This window comes from Canis aureus, chromosome 37 (assembly GCF_053574225.1).
Source record: "Canis aureus isolate CA01 chromosome 37, VMU_Caureus_v.1.0, whole genome shotgun sequence".
Taxonomy (NCBI): Eukaryota; Metazoa; Chordata; class Mammalia; order Carnivora; family Canidae; genus Canis; species Canis aureus.
The window spans coordinates 6262382-6276128 of record NC_135647.1 but is presented as its reverse complement, the minus strand read 5'-3'; the positions used below and the strand labels follow the sequence as shown (position 1 = coordinate 6276128).

The window sequence follows — 13747 nt, the reverse complement described above, 5'->3', positions numbered from 1 at the left end:
AAACCACTAGTCTGAATTTAGTGTTGCTTATTGGCTTTTAAAAACATACATGTTGGGCTTTTAAAAATAGATTTAACAGACTTAGATTTATATTTGAACTTCATAAAAATACTATGAAATAAACAAAATAGCTAGTCTTTTGTGACTTGCTCTCTATCCAACGTCCTGTTTTGAAGATTCACTAGTGTTACCCATAGTTGCAGTTGTATTACTATAGCTATGAATAATATTACATTATTTATAAATACTACAATATACTCATTGTCCCATTAGTGCACTTGTATTCTATTGCATTAGTGTCAGTAGCACTGCGGTTATGGATGCTCTTGCACATGTCAGCTGATGCATATGTCAGAGAGCTTCTCTAGGGTATACGCTTTGGAGTGAAATTGCTTGGATGTGGACTGTACTAGGCATCAAGCTCAGAACCACCACTGGTGCTGCCATTTGGGATTCCAACAACCATGGTCTTAGCCTGTCTTGCTAGTTGGCATTTCTGGTTTATGAAGAGGTTTATGATTCTATCCCTTGGGACTTCTCTTTTATTCGTGGCAGTGGGTTTGCAACAATGGGATGTGTCATTTGTGAACTTTAGGTGTCGCTATAGTATGAAGTCAGCCATCATTGACTTCAAACATTGCGTGGTCAGTATGGAACGTTGTCTGGAATTAGAAGGGTGAACCCCTCCATATGATAAAATAGCTAGAGTTTTCTTTGTTTTTGTCTGTAGGAAGAACAGCACCATTTATTATTCTGATTTTAATGTCTATCTCTTTGTCCTACTGGGGATGATTTTGTCCTCGGGACATTAGCCAATGTCCAGAGATATTTTGATGGTCATGAACAGGAAGGGTTGAAGATAATATAATACTTGAATCAGATGTCTCAAGGTCATGGATGTTACTAGACATCCTGTAGACAGCCATCTACAACAAAGAATTATTTGATCCGGTAGGTTAATAATGCTGGAGTAAGAAACTCTGATGTACCTGAAGGTTATCAGTCATTGTGTTCTGGAAGTACCGGCAATACAATTTGATAGATTCACGGTTTTTTTTTTTTTTTTTTCCTTTCTGTTATGAGCCATCTTTGGAAGTGTGCTTTTGGAATGCCCAGGTAATAATACTAATGAATTACTTGTATGCTATCTATTAAGTGTTCAATTAGTGTGAAATGAGAGATTAATTATCAAGAAGGAACATGTGTTGATTTCAGTTATATGAAAAGCCAGATTTAATTTCTATTTATATCTGTAAATAGAATTCTGTAAGTGTTGGTGGGTATTCTTTCAAGTCTGGAGCCTTTTAGGACTATTGATTCTCCCAGCCATCTCAACTCTCGATCAGGAATCAGAAAGAGGAGAGTCCCATATGTATCAGGGACGGCTGAGGGGGGATGTGGATTTCATTGAATTTTGGGAAAAAAAGCCATGCCAAACCACAAAACCACAGGACATCTCTCCCCTCACTTGATTGGCCCTACCTGAGAGTAGAGCTACCCAATAAATGCAGATGGACTGGAGCTCTCTGAATCCGGTTGGCTCTTCATTTCTGTCCCAGGTCTCTCTCTACTAAAGGTTGAAACCTGAGTGTAGTTTATGACAAAGGGAGCCAGGGAGGGGGGGATGGAAGAGAAGGCAGATAGTAGCCGAATGTAATCAGCATTTTATTACCATCCTCAGGAAGTAGGAATAGGGGGGAAAAAGTAGGTTGGAGCAAGGAAAGTTAATTATGTGAGCTTATTTGACAGGAAATTACTAAATACAAACAGAGAGAAGACACACATTTTTAGAGCAGGGTAGGAAATCTCAAGTTACTTCACTGTGTGTATTTGAAACCCCAAAGCAAATTCTGAAAATAGCAGTTTAAACAAAAGCTATCTTATCTGATAAAAGTATTTCAAACACAAAGGGAAATTTATATATTGGGCAGGCAATCTTAAAATAAACTGAGTTTGTTCCTAGCACTGCAAATTTAATTGTGGGAAAACCCCCTCAGATGTCTGAATTTATCTTGTAAATGTTTTGAATTTATTCTGAATTTGGCATTTTGCTTCTATAGAGGTATAAATGTGTCACCCTGGAAAAAGTGTATGTGTGTGAAATGAAAAGTACCTATATGTGTGCTCCTTTTTAGTATTTCAGAATTTTCCAAGGCTCAGTATTACTTCCAGAAGAGTGTTCTGTCCATAAAACAAAGAAATGAGGAAGTTTTATCTATGGTATTTATTTCCCTGGCCCTATATTTTAAGTGTTTGAATTATTTGGTAATTAATATAATATCACTATTGCTTTTGCAGTAGTTGGGAATGTTGGCAGTATTTTTGTAAATTAGCCAAATATATTTGGTAGTGTTTTTTTTTAAAAGACTGGATGATTAAGGGCCTTTCCCTGTCTTTAATTACTTGGGTTCTCGAATAGCTTCCCGCTAACTAGTCATTGTTGCTGACTTAGGAGTGCCCAAAGTGGTTGATATTTTGGCCTCTCTCCCCACAACACACACACACACACACACACACACACACACACACACACACAGGTATACATGCACACATACTTATGCATGGCTTTTCCAAGGAGAGGTAGTAGGAGAAAATTTATCTTCCAGCTCTTCATTGTGGGATTTCTAAAAACATTTAATTAATAGTGGAGATATTGAAGAGTCCTGTCAGGGAAATTCAGTCTGGGTGAATGTAAAATCTCACAGTCTGGATCAAGTTACACATTCCAAGTTACTTCAAAGAAAAAGCAATATTTTGAAAACATAAATGGAGCTCAAAGTCTGCATTCCTTTTAGAAGGCCGACACCTGTGGAAGGAATGCAGGTTGCTTCCACTTGACCTTCAAGTGTGGAGCTGGGGGAGGTACTTAGATATTATGGTGGTCAAATAGGAGCACTTCTCTCTCTCTCCAAGTCTCCTGGGGCAGCATCTGTCTTGTCTGTTGTCAGGAAGGGAAAATATGGCAACAGTCAGAGTGCCTCCTCACCCTCGCTTTGAAGAGCTTGCTTTGTATACCACCGAGTCACACGGTGATGGATGAGTGGGTGTAGATAATGTGAAATAAGCCATAACCCCTCTGAGCAATCAGGGTTACTTTTTGCAAGTCCTGGGAAACCCCGGGCAGACCGTATTAGTACACTCAGGCTGAGTCCTCTGTGAGTAGTAGTTGAAGATAAAGACATCATTTATGTTCCAGACAGATTCTCGTCATGCATAAATAATTCCTGAGGACGGAATTAGCCTCCGTGAGTGGTGCTTCTACTCCTTTAGGCTACTTGCATTAGTTCAGCAGTTTATTGTGGTGTCTGAAGGACTAAGTGCACGATTAAACATCAGGGAGAAAGTTACCCACGGAATACTCTTTTCAAACAAGGAATTTCTTAGCCCATGCAACTTTTGATGGGAAAGTATGGAGGTCTGGCTCATTTGTTGTTGTTTCATTCTTTACTCATGTACGTATGCAGCCAATATTTCTTAATTGCCTTTTCTATGCCAGGAAGTGTTGTCAAGGCTGGGAATACGGTGTTGAGCCATACTTGTATTGTCCCTACTTCTCAGGACACATAGTTTACTGTCCTCTGGTAATGCTTTGTGATCTTGGGCAAGGGATAGTTTCTATCTCCTTTTCTTGGCATAATTTTCATGGTTTTCCTAGATGAGCCATCAAATCCTGTTCAGTGCTAATATTTTCTGGATATATACTTTTATTGTTAAATATTTTTATCCCCATGACCTAGCTTGGTTGTCTGGAAATGACTGAATGGGGTGGCTTTGGTTAGATCCGCTTAGATGATTGTATTCCAATCAGTCACTGATATGATGCCTGTGTGGCCTAGTTATCTTTCTGAGTTTATACAGCTTTTATATCATCTAGCTGTTTGGCTCTTATATAAATGTAGTTTCCTAAAACTCAAGGTTATTTTCAAGAGGAAAAACATGGATTTCCACCAATGTTGGAAACATTTCAATTGTTCTGAAGCATGGTCTTTAAACACAAAAGATTATTATCATATATATTTCTTTGCCAAGGCACTAGCCCAGAGCGGTTGAGTTGTTTTTAGCCCCAAATCAGTGCTAGCTGACCGAACTATGCTTGGGACAGCATTATTGAAGTTTGGATCTTTCATAATTTAGTATTACCTGGGAATGTTGATGAATTCAACCACTGATTACATCACCTGGTTTTGTAAATAAAGTTTATTGGAACAAAGCCTTGTTCACCCATTTACGTATTGTCTGTGGTTGCTCTGGGGCTATAAGAGCACACCTGAGTAGTTGGTACAAAGAGAAATCCAAAAATATTTATCTGGCCATTAAGAGAAAAAGTTGCTGACGCCTGGATTCTAGAATGTACTTGTCTGCCTTAAAAGCTAGGAGCCCTGAATTGCTGGGGGAAAAAAAATATGTTAAATAATTGGTCCTGTGGATCTGGAGATCCTACCTTTCTTCGCATTTCAGCTGTGAGGGGAGATGAGACAACAATTCAGAGACATGTAAGCACTTGGGGACATGTTTATAATCTTCCCCTACAGTTTTCCTGTATCTGTAGTTTACGGAGCTGTAGGGCTAATGCATGTGGCCTGCAGGACTGCTGAGTCAAAACGGGAGAAGCCTGGGGTGTAAATTCTGGCCATTGGTCCAGGGAGCTGGACCCAAGCTAGTGAGCTTCAGTGCAGCATCATAAAACTAGAAAGACCATGAGTGTCAGAGGGACAGGCGGATGGAGTGGAGCTGGTGCCAGAATCTTGCTCTTCAGCATTTTCTCAAGGGCTCAGAATGGATTTGTAAAGACATCAGCTTCTTTTCAAAAGAGTTCAAGGGTGAGGAATGCAGCTCCTTGGTAAATGGCTCACTACTACAACAGAATACATGAAATGAGGGGCAAAATGAAGTTTTAGGGTGAAGCAAGGAGGCTTTTATGGGTTGAAATTTGTCTACTATGACTAATCCTAGTATATAATAATTTCTGAATAAATACTGATTTGTTTAATATGTTTAAAAGCTCTGGAATTTGAAGTATACCAATGAAAAAAATTGCTTTTGGCTTGAGACTTTGTGTTGACAGCCCGCTGATTGGAAATTCTTTGTTATTTTCATTCACATTTGAGTTTTTAAAAAAGATTTTATTTATTGAGAGAGAGAGAGTGCAGAGGGAGAGGGAGAAGCAGACTTCCCGCTGATCAGGGAGCCCAAAGCAGGGCTTGATCCCATGATCCTGGGATCATGACCTATGCCGAAGGAGATATTCAACCGACTGAGCCACCCAGGTGTCCCTTCATTCATATTTGCGTGCCTACTATATACTACACATTTTCTGTCCTCTTGGGGTTTCCATGCTATTGGGAGTGACTGGTTGGTCAACAAACACTTTCCCAAAAGGGTGGGAAATGCCCCTTATAAGGCATGCAGTTGAACCCAAGAAGTGAAGAGGAGGCATGCCTATTTGGAAGAGGGGACTGGGGACAGGGTCATTCAGCATGGAGGAGGGTCCCCAGAGGATAATGCTTCCTTCTGACCTATCCCTAAGGAGGTCCCTTTCCTTAGAAGGTGGGGTGTGTGTGAAGCATGAAGACAGGCCTTAGACCCAGATGACTGGGACTCTCCCTCCTGACACCGTCTAAATTCCCCTACTGCAGTTTTTCCCCCAGTCTGGTCCCATCTGAGAAAAGGGACATAGGCCAAGGACTCCGGTGTGTAAGACAAACAGCTTCCATCCTGGGAACTAAAAAGGATTAAGTCATGCAGGATTGTGAAACAAAGCTGAATGCATCTATATCAGCAGTGCCCTGGTCGGACCAGTGGGTCAGGTGACTCCCCTCCTTCCTCATGACCTGGCCCTCCTCTTTCCTTGATGGGGTCTGCTCCTTTCCCTGGCATGGCCTAGGATCCTTTCCTTCTTCCCAGGAGATTTTATAATTAAGTGAGATAAAGGCAGGAAATCTGTAATAAAGGACTGACTTCCATGTATGCCAGATTAAAAAAAAAAAAAAAAAGAAAAGAAAGAAAAAAAGAAAGAAACCCCAGCCTGCAAAGTAACACGGTCTGGTGGGAAGAGATCAAAGGGCAGCCGTCTGGCTGGGCTGGCCAGGGCTCTTTTCCCATCAAGTCCACATCCTGCCCTTCAGAGCGGAGACAAGTCAGAGGAGGAAGTGGTGTGCAGTGGGCTGAGGGCTGTTCTCAGGGATATACTCTTAGTTCAAGGGCCCCAGGAGCGTGCCTGGGAGTATGGGAACGATAAGCACACATCTGCTTGAAATCGTAAACAGGGCTCCAGGAGGCATGGTTTTGAATGACCCCTCCTACCCCTGCTGCCCCCCCGCCCCCCGCCCCCAACCATCCTGCAGAGATGTCAGGTCCAGATAGGGCTCTCCACACTCCCTGGTCTAACTGACAACCCCCATATCAAATGGCCCCTGAGCCTGAGGATTAGGTGGCCACAGGAGTACCCTGATCTTGGTTTCATTGTTTTTCCTCTCCCCAGAAGGGTAGGATTGGATCTGGAGGTGGCAGGACCATCTGCAATGGAGTTGCTGACACCCCGTAGGGAAAACCCTCCGAGGGGGTTATTCCCATCTGGAGGGCTCAGCAGATAGGCCAGCAAACAAGCCCGCCACTGTGTGTCCAGAATCCTTCCCACTGTAGTGCTGGCAAGTCCTGCGCAGGCAGGCAGGCAGGCAGGCAGGCAGGCAGCTAGGCAGCTGCTGTGGAGGGGCTGGTGGAGGGAAGCTGAGTGCTGGCTCTGCTGGGCTCTAGAATTATTACCTGTAAGAGCAAGCAGGCCAGGTGAGGGGAGCTGAGACTGGGGGTGCACGGAGACCCCTCCACCCCTCCTCAGCAGGCTGTCAGCACGCCCAGTGCACACAGCAGCTCAGGGGATTTATGCTTCCTCTCTGGCCTTCCATTGCTTCTGTGGATATACTTAGCCACGACAATGCTGGTGTGGGAATTTCCCTAGGATGGGCTAGGACTTGTTTCCAAAATAACACCTTTCAAAGCATGCAGAGACTTTTAGAAATTAGATAATTGTGTGATATTTATAAAATGAATTACGTTGTGCTAACAAAGTCTGGGCAGCTGTTTCTGAGGCTGAAGTAAATAACACCTCATGATTCATTAAGGTTGGGGAGAAAAAAAGACTTTTTGAAAAGTTGCTGCTTTACAGCTGAGTCTCTGCAAAAAATTTAGGCAACTCGCGAAGTAGGTAAAAACAGTTCCAGGGTAAAATGCTTGGGGGTGTGTGGCCTGGGGGAAGTTGTCCTATTTCATTCATAAAACATTTGGCATTTAAAATTTGCTTATCTGTGATTAGACGCACAAGGATAATAGTTTATCGCTCCTGTCCTCCATGAATTCTTACTCTGTTGAGGGAGACAGATGTATAAATAGATAATTATAATATAGTGAGCTAAGTGCTAGCAGAAGGATGAACGAAATGCTGTAATGATATGAGGGACATATCCACTTACAGTGAAAATGGAGAGGAGGGAACAGCTTCACACAGGAAGTGACATTTGAGCGGTATTTGATGGAAGAGGATGGATTTTGAAAGCAGAGAAGGATGTTGTCTTCTTTTGCCTCCTCTTACTCACCAGCCTTCTCTTACCCCAGGGCCTTTGCACATTTCTCTCCCTAGAAAGCTGCCCCCATTTGTCTTCCCTGTTCAGTCCTTCAGATTCTAGATCTCACGTTACTTCTTTAGGCGAGCCCTGGCTTCCTTAAATCCTTTCTGCTGCAAGAGCTCATCAAGTAGCTCACCTTTTTTTTTAGGGTACTTATCACAGCTGTACTCTGAGATTTGCACGATCATTTGAATGCTAGTTGTTTTTTCCACTAGGAAGAGGCTCACTGTTCAACTTTGTTTTCTATCTAAATAAACATTTTTGAATAAAGTACATAAAGGACATTCCAGGTGTGAAAATAACGTATGTTAAGCAAATACCAAGGAGGTAGGTATGTTGGATCTTGAGGTGTGTGACCTGGGCGAGGTAGAAGATGAAACCATTGAAGGGCACTGGAAGATCTAAGCTTCTGTTCATGCCACATATCTCAGTTAATATTTTTTAAATTAATTTTCTTAATTTAGTTTTTAAAGAGACGGTGTGGGGGATGGTGAGAGGGAGAGGAAGAGAGAGAGAGCCTTAAGCAGAGTCCACACCCAGCACAGAGCTTGCTGCAAGGCTCAATCTCACAACCCTGAGACCATGACCTGAGCTGTAACCAAGAGTTGGGTGCCCAAATGACTGAGCCACCCAGTTAATATTTTTAAATACAAAAAGACATCCCATAGGATCTGCCTCTTATTATCAGTACCACATTTTAAGTCAAAGATGAAATATTAGAAAAATAAACTTTTAAAAATAGTGTTTTATTTTATTTTTATTTTTTTGATTTTATTTATTTATTCATGAGAGACACAGAGAGAGGCAGAGACATAGGTAGAGGGAGAGAAGCAGGCTCCCTGTGGGGAGCCCGATATAGGACTCGATCCCAGGACCCTAGGATCATGCCCTGAGCCAAAGGCAGATGCTCAACCACTGAGCCATCCAGGTGCCCCCAAAATAGTGTTTTTATTTTTATATTTTTATTTATTTATTTTTCAAAATAGTGTTTTTAGATGTGGCCTATGTTTTTCAATAGATACACCTTTAAAAAATGTGATGAAAGCACATAACCTGCATACAGAAACAACAAGTAATTGTACACCTGTTTGAACTGCCATGAAGTGAATTGGTATGTGGATCAGAAGCAGAAGAGGACAAGGTGTAGGAGATTATCTGCCAGACTATTAAAAAGTGCAAGTTTTCTGGAGAGAAGGGGAGAGTGATTCACCTAATGCTTCCAAGCTTTCTCATGGACGTGAGAAAGTAGGGTGCAAGCCTTGCAAATCCCAGTGTCCCCTCATCTGTCTCCTTGTTTGTTCTGGTGTGCAGGGTGAGCTTTCATAAGTGTGAAGCCAAGGGACCATGGTTAGATCATGTCACCCCAGCATTCCACCGGGAATGGTATTGACCTAACCAGGTTCTAGCACACCTGTGGCTGAAGTCGCCTATAGCGTAGTGGTGCTGGTGTATCTGAGCGTGGGGGCCTCGTCTTTCACTTACTAGCTGGGTGCTCTCAAACCTCACAGAGTTGTGAGGTTTGACATGTTCATATGTGTAAAGGGCTTATGAGGTGACCTGGGATATAGTAAACACTCAATAAAAAAGAAAGCCTTTCTATTTGTAAATATTTTCTTTTTTGGCGTTTTAATGACGTGGGTGTCCCTAATGGACAACCAAAGTAATTTGAGGGCTTCTGAGAGACACGATTGGAGGGTCGACATTGTAACTTGGTAGAGGAAAAAGGATGTAACCCAGGAGTGAGTGCGTTTGTAAATGATACCAGGGACAGGATATGGTTTTCTAGAGCAGGACTTTGTATATAAAATGATGGAGTCATGGGTTGGGTGGAATGCCACTCTGAAGAAACAGGAAGAGTGCGCATTGAAAGGAAATACTAATTTGATCTTCAAGGTTATAAGCTAATATTTATGCTGTAGTTTGGGAGGTGGATGCTGTAAAGAAACAGCAAGAAAGGGGGCTTTGACAAGAATGATTTTTGATGAACAGTCTGCATGATTTATGATGAATAGAAAACATGTCAGTAATTCCTAGAACTATCGGAGGCTGGAGGTGAGCATGAGTCAGGTGTCTGAATTACGTGCAAGGTATGGCTTAGAAATAAGGGAATTTGAAATAAACCAGAGAGGAACACTCAGTTGTGTAGCTTGGAAACAGAAGGGGACTCGTTCTTGCATATGGTAACAGAAAACCATCGGACAGAAAGAGAACACACATGAGTGTCTTTGTGCACGTTCTCAGCTACCACGTTCAGAGGTTTAAAGATTCACTTCTGAAAACAGTACTGAGATCTTGAGAGTATTAACCTCCTCTCACAGATAAGGAAACTGAAGCTGAGAAGGTTAAGTTTCTTGGCAACTTGTTCAGCCCTAACTGGGGTGGTAGCCCGAAGGTGACTTTAAACCATACACTCCTTCTATTCTGCTACATTGACTTTTGTATTTGTTAAGGAAATATGCACCTGTGTTTAAAAAAAAAAATTCTCCTTGAAGGTAGAAGCACTGAGGACAGCATTCAGGGAAAGAATAAATGGACAAGAAAGGTGATAAATCCTGCGATCATAATAGCAAAGAGTGCCAAGTCTGATGGAGTGTTTGTATGATGTTTTCAAAGCGGGTTACAAAATGGTCAGTAAAATGAGACCGGGGAGCCGAAACGTCAGTGCCCAGACCTTTGCAGTGAGTCTTTTTCTGTTAAGAATAGCATAGGGTAAAATCTAGACTTGCCTTTTGAACAATTTTATCCCTGGAATGTTAAGTAAATAACCAAAGAAATGAGAGTACAGAGTTTAACTTAACAAAATTCAAAATTGTTTCAGAAGTGGAGAGACCCAGGCACAAGTTCAGAGCTCCAAATGAGGGCAGGTTGAGTCAATACACTTTGAACTGTAGGGAATGGTAAGATGCTCTTCTTCTTCTTCCTCTTCCTCCCCCTGCCCCTCCTCCTCCTCCTCCTCCTCCTTCTTTTCAGTAATCTCTTCAGCCAGCAAGTTCAAATTCATGACCCCAAGGTCAAGAGTTGCATGTTCTTCTGACTGAGCCAGCCAGGTACCTCAAAAAAAAAAAAAAAATTCTTTTTGGAATGGCTAAGAGATTTTCTGTTGAATGCCAGTTCTCATTGGGGAGCTGTTTCTTCTAGTGTTTTATTGTGAGGTCTTCTAAGACTATGTCTGGGATAAATAGCAAGAGCCAGTTTCTGTGGGTTTTTGGACGGGAAGATGGCTTCATAAAAGCTAAACATGCCTTAGCCTTTCAGAGTGAGACTCAGCCTAAACAGCACATTTGAAATATTTAAGTTTTTAATTAGCTAAAATGTCGAGGTATTTTGTTCAAATCACAAGGCAGGGCTTCCCCACTTAGTGCTCATGCTGCTCATGTTTGATTTCTTAAATGGAAGATTTTGTGTTTGTTTCTACTGAACTCCATTATGCGAGTTGGGGCCCACTGCTCCCTGTCAAGATTTCATTCCGTGGATATTTATGTAGAGGCTCTGTTGTGCAGAACACCGTGCGAAATGATGTACAGAGACCACTGATGTGTGAGTGTCGGGGAGATTGTGGTGTAGTGATGAGTTAAAACCAACAAAAAGCGAATCGTTATTATGAGCATTCTAGAATTTGTTCCTTCTAGAAGAGGGATAAAATATACTGTATAAAATATGTTTAGTTGTGTGCAGTCAGGAGAGAGAACCACAGAACACCTACCCCAGGAAGACAATGGCTACACTCTGCCCCATAAAGTAACACTGCCTCGTACAAAAGTCATGAAAACAGGCATATAATACAGTAGGCGATCAGTAACTGTTAGGGAACCTTAAAATAGGTCTCAGGACAGCTGGAGATTTTGTTGCTTTGCAAATGATGGTGCACGGATGCAAGGTGCTCCGGAAATACAGGTACATCAATATCTCCAAATCATGAGAGTTTTTCAGTAAAACTGAATTGGTTTGTTTTTGTGGTATGTGGGGGCATATTTACAACATATTTACAACTCTATCTTTTCTGTTATTTTTTATCGATGTCATTAAAGTCGCTGAAACGAGTATCAACCAGGACAGATCAAGCAAGAGACCTAAAGGCTCTTGTCAATCTTCAGATCTTCAATCTACTAGTTTCAGATCTACTCAAAAATACTCCATGGGAGGAATGGTACGACATGCTTTCATCTGGGATTATTTTCCTTCTGCCTAAAAACTCCCTTTAGAGTTTCTTCAGTTCATGTATCCTGGTGATAAGATCCTTCAGATTTCATTTGAATGACTTTATTCTGGAAAAATATTTCCACTAGCTGTAGAATTCTTAGGGATGTTCTTTTTTTTTTTTTTTTTTTTTTTAGAGACGTTCTTTTTACTTCATTAGAGCTATCCTTTCTGACATTGCGTCTTCTAGTTTATTGCACTGACACTGTGTCAGTCTTACTTTTGCCTGTTTGAATATCCTGGCACCCCTTCCCCCATGAATCCCCACACCCTACAGCTTTCCTAACGTTCACTTTGTTTTTCAGCAGATTTATTATAACGGTTTAGGCGTGAATTTCCTTATATTTACGTAACTCCAGATACACATGGCTTCTCAAATCTGTGGCTTTGATTTCTCTTATCAGGCTTTGAAAATTCTCAGCCATTATCTCATCAGATAGTGCTTTTACTCCATTGTTTTCTGGGATTCTAATGACATGTGTATTAATCTGGGGTTTTTTTTTAGGTTGCTTTCCTCTGTTCTCTCCATGCTTTGATCCGAATCTTTCCGTGTCCAGTTCTCTTCTAAGCTCTTTGGCTATATAGCTATGCTGTTAAAACCATACATTGAATATTTTCATATCAAATGGTTATATTTTAAATTGTCCCCCTGATTCATTTTGCACTGAAATTCTTTAGTTTACTGTCTGATACGATACACATACTAATCAGTTATTCTAAAATGGTGTTCTGATATGCAATATCTAAACTCTTGGTGTCTCTTTTCTTTTGATTTTTGTTCTTATTTTTGTAAACATGATTATATTAAAAAATAAGATTTTATTTATTTATTCGTGAGAGACACAGAGAGAGGCAGAGACCCAGGCAGAGGGAGAAGCAGACTCCTTGTGGGGAACCCGATGCGGGACTGGATCCCAGGACCCTGGGATCACGACCTGAGCCAAAGGCAGATGCTCAACCACTGAGCCACCCAGGCGTCCCAAACACGGTCATTTCTGATGAATGCTGGGCATTGTGTATTAAAAGTATACACATCCCATTTAGCTGTGGGTGATCTTCTCAGAGAGTGTTTATATTTCTTCTGGGAGGCAGGCCGGGTAAGAGAACAGCACCTTGGTACAGGTACAAGGATTGGTGCAGGCAGGATTAAACTGCTCCAAAGGTGGCCTTCGTCTCCGTGTGAGCTGCTCAGTGTCTGGTTTGTTATGCTGACTCCTTTGGTTTAGCACTTTGGAATCACAACTGCAGGTCTGGCTAGTTACTGGGCCCCATTCCCTAGCAGGCTATGAATTCCAGTTTTTGCCCACCCAGCTCTGTGAGACTGTTCAGCCTCATAAGATTTTGGCTCTGTGGTAAATCAGCAAATACCAGGCTCCCTTCTCTCTGCAACCAAGGCCCTTTGAATCTGTGGGCCTCTGTGCACCACTAATGCCTTCACATAGAGGCTGTGTGGACAGCTTTTCCTCCTCGTTATTTACTTCTCTGTTGGAAAAGGTGGTCTCTCTCATCTCCTCCATGGTATTATTGAAGAAGTTGGATTACTTATTGAAGATGGTCTCATCCTAGATGTCTGGAAACTCAGATACTATGTTCCAAAAATTTCAAATGCTAAAATTTGCCATTAACCTGGCTGCCCTGTCTGTCAGAAGTTTTTTTGATCAAGTTATTAGAAATAATTGCCATGGCCATGATAAAAAACATCACCTATTTTTGTCATATTTTTGTATTTAAAGAGAGTTTATAAATTGTTGTTATTGTTTCATTTAATCCTCATAAGAGCCATAGGATGTCAAACAGTACAACTGCAGGTATGTCTCCCTGGAGAATGTAATTGCATTTAGTGACTACGTTGGGTGCATATTCATTTACCTCTCGTACAATGAATATTCTGGGAAATGGGGATGGAGAGGGGCGGTATTAGAGTGGAATTT

At 41.6% G+C, this 13747-nt stretch overlaps 1 protein-coding gene across 10 annotated transcripts in view; it reads left to right on the top strand.

The window, feature by feature from the left end:
• Positions 1 to 13747, top strand: part of LOC144306748 (uncharacterized) — a 476591-nt gene that overhangs the window by 224631 nt on the left and 238213 nt on the right. The window lies entirely within an intron of this gene.